We start from the raw sequence: 3,590 nt of genomic DNA on the forward strand, positions 1-3,590 counted from the left end.
GGAACTTACTGAGCCTGCGCAGTGATCAGCAATGATGTGCGCAGCACTCAGAATTCTGGGTTACGTACCCGTCATTGTAAAGATTGAGAGAGAGAGAGATAATGGGAGCTGCAGATGCTGGAGAATTCCAAGATAATAAAATGTGAGGCTGGATGAACACAGCAGGCCAAGCAGCATCTCAGGAGCACAAAAGCTGACGTTTCGGGCCTAGACCCTTCATCCAATAGCTGGATGAAGGGTCTAGGCCCGAAACGTCAGCTTTTGTGCTCCTGAGATGCTGCTTGGCCTATTGTAAATATTGAATTGTATTTGTTGTAATGTGTACAAGCAATCTTTCTCTATACTTCCTACCAGGACAACTGACATACATTTTATAAAGTATAAAACGTGCCTTTTGCATCCCATGGATATAATATTACAAAGTCTGACACTGAGTCACACATTGAGCCTGACACCCAGATGCCGTTCACATTCTGGGTCAGAGGATTGCTTTCTTATTAGAGAGACAAAACTGGTGGTGGCTGAACCTGAGGGACACCACAACTCATGTCAGCAGAGAGGTTGAAAGTAGAAAGTCATGAGTGGTAACCTCAGGCGGTGTGGGATTTCATTCTACACTGTTGGCATCATGTGGGAAACTGGCAAACGGCTCTGAGAAACGGTTTGGCTTTCATAGCAGTCTTCAAAGAGGAAAATGTAGTTTCATGTTGCAGCAAACAGCAATGCTTTCCTTTCCTTTGTTGAAGAAAGTGTTTTTGTTCCACTGATGCCCTCAAACATTGACTACCTGTTTGGATGAGCACTTGAAATGTCAAAGCAGACGATGTGCTGGGCCAATCCCTGGAAACTGGCTTTAGAAGTGAGATCATAAACAAAGTTTCTGGTAAAGCTGAGCAGGTCTGGCAGCATCTGTGGAGGAGAAAACAGAGTTAACGTTTCAGGTCAGGTGACCCTTCCTCCGGTTTTTATTTATAAGTGAGATATTTGATGACTGCATAGATATAATGGGCCGAAGGTTCTTTCTCCGTGGTGTTAGAATCTCACTGACTAATATTTTGCAACTGAACCAAAAGGTCAAAAGCAGTGTCAAGACAGAAAACGTGCAAGCATTGTGCACACCTTCGTTTTTGGGATTCAGCATTGCAACTGTTGTGTTCATGGTTTGATTCCGAAATAGGAATGAGGATTTTATTGTTCCTCTCAAAATTCTTAAAGTGAACGTGAATTCCTGACATGAAAACACATAAAGGGAATAGCTCAGTCAGAATAATAACAGTTTGACATCAGGGATGAAAGCAAACAGGAGGAAGTGCTGAAATCCAATGACTTCAAGTGCTCAAACACAGTACTGCAAAAATAATACTTGCGCCTTATTACAGCATACAGATTTCTTTGAGATTTAATATGTTGGACACAAAAAATGGTTTTCCTTTTGGGCAATCTGCACGAGGGTGCCTAGTATCAGAATGGGGGTTGCACATTTAAGACAGATGAGGAAATGTTTATTCTCTCAAATGATGGTGAATCCATGGAATTCCTTACAGCAGAGGCTTGTCAGATCTGGGTCATTCAGTGTATTCAATGGTGAGATTGGCAGATTTTTAATCAGTAAAGGTATCAAGTGTTATGGGGAAAGGCAAGAAAGTGCAGCTCAGGATTATCATATCAGACACGAGATCAGTAAATGGTGGAACAGACTGAATGGGCTGGATGGTCCGTTTCTGCAACTAAAGTTTATGGTCTTAATACGAGACTGTTAGGTTGACTTGAGTGAAATTTGCCAGGTTAACATGCATGGATCCTCTCCGAGCTCTGAAATGAGGTGAGATGTGCACCGTCAACACACAAACGAGAGTCATTGTGGGTGATTGATCCAGAGTGATTATATATCAGGTTAAACAGTGAAAACCAGTCATCAGAGCCCAGAGATAGTAGGAACTGCCGATGCTTGAGAATCTGAGATAACAAGGTGTGGAGCTGGATAAGCACATCAGACCAAGCAGCATCAGAGGAGCAGGAAATTTGATGTTTCGGGTCTCACCCTTCTTCAGAACCCGAAGCATCAGCTTTCCTGCCTTCAGAACCGACGTAGGGCCTGGCTGCATGAGGCCTACGGTCAGCTCCTACAAACCACCGTGGCCCTTCACTTTTCCTGACGTCCACTCTCTTCTTGTTTTAAACCATTTGCTAACTCTGTTTCCCGACACAGATGCTGCCAGGCCTGCTGAGCTTCCATGTCAATTCCATTTTTGTGTCATATTTCCCCAGTTCTTTGTTTTATTTTAATCTGAGTCACGTCTGGGACTACACGGTTCACCTTCCATCTCCTGAAGGATCAGTTAGAAGTGCTGTCACCATGATTAAATAACACAGCAGAGTGACTATTCCCTGACTAGGAATCAAAGCTGGGCTGGGGAGGGGTGAGGGGCCGAATCCTAGCCACGAGACCACCAGTGAAAGGGGCAGGGGGTGTGGTACATTTCTGCAATGACACTGCTTTTGCTTTTTCATTTGTGACCATTTTCACTGCAGATCAGTTTCTCCATCTGAGTTTTTACAGCGTGGAAAACGACCATTTGGTCCATCATGTCAGCGCAGGTTATCAAACCTTCATCTGTTCTTGCCACAGTATTGAGTGCACTGAGTTTCAATTACCCATCTAAGCTGCAAACACATCGGCACAATTACACTGCGAAGAAACTGTTCACCTGCTTCATGTGTGAGAAGGCATTCACAGCAGTTTCACATTGGAAAGCGGCTGTCTCCCTACTGTGAGTGTGGCAAGGAATTCATGAAGTTATCCCCGCTGCTGACACACCAATGGGCCCACACTGGGAAGACACCATTCACCTGCTCAGAGTGTGGGAAGGATTTCTCCCGGTCATCCTGCCTGTTGAAATACCCACAGGTTCACTCTGAAGAGAGACTCTTTTATTGTGCAGTTCGTGGGAAGTGCTATGAAAGCTCATGGGAACTCATGTACCATCAACATGTTCACACTGAAGGGAGACCATTCATGTGTTCTCTCTGTAGAGCTGGGTTCAGGGCATCATCAACCCTCACTGTGCACCAGCAAATACACACTGGGGAGAGGTCATTCACCTACTCTGCGTATGGGAAACAATTCACTCAGTCATTTCGCTTGAAGAAACGCCAGTGGCTTCAAACGTAACTGCAGTAATTGGGTTTTTCTTTTATTTGTTCGTGTGATCATGGCATCAGAAGCTTAGCAAGCTTTTATCATCAGTTCTAACTGCCCAGCGGATGGTTCAGAATCAAACTAATTATTATAGCTTGGAGTCACATAGAGGTCAGAATAACAATGGTTCCCAGGCCCAATGGCACTGAGTTGATTCTCTGGTCTCTTGTCCTGTTTCTGAAGCAATAGTCAATAAATTGTTGCAGTTGATTTAAAAGTGAAAGACCAAAATGGGCTTTATTCTGATTCAGCATGCCCTGCTGTTTTCTCAGATGTTATTGCCAGTCTCTTGGCCCTCACACCATCACCTGTTCAGGAGGGTGTTACAGGATAGGGGGAATGGTTAACTGCATCTGGTGACTCAAAGTGTCAATTGTCCCAAAAGGGTAAC

Source organism: Stegostoma tigrinum, unplaced genomic scaffold (assembly GCF_030684315.1).
Source record: "Stegostoma tigrinum isolate sSteTig4 unplaced genomic scaffold, sSteTig4.hap1 scaffold_54, whole genome shotgun sequence".
In the NCBI taxonomy this organism is placed as follows: domain Eukaryota; kingdom Metazoa; phylum Chordata; class Chondrichthyes; order Orectolobiformes; family Stegostomatidae; genus Stegostoma; species Stegostoma tigrinum.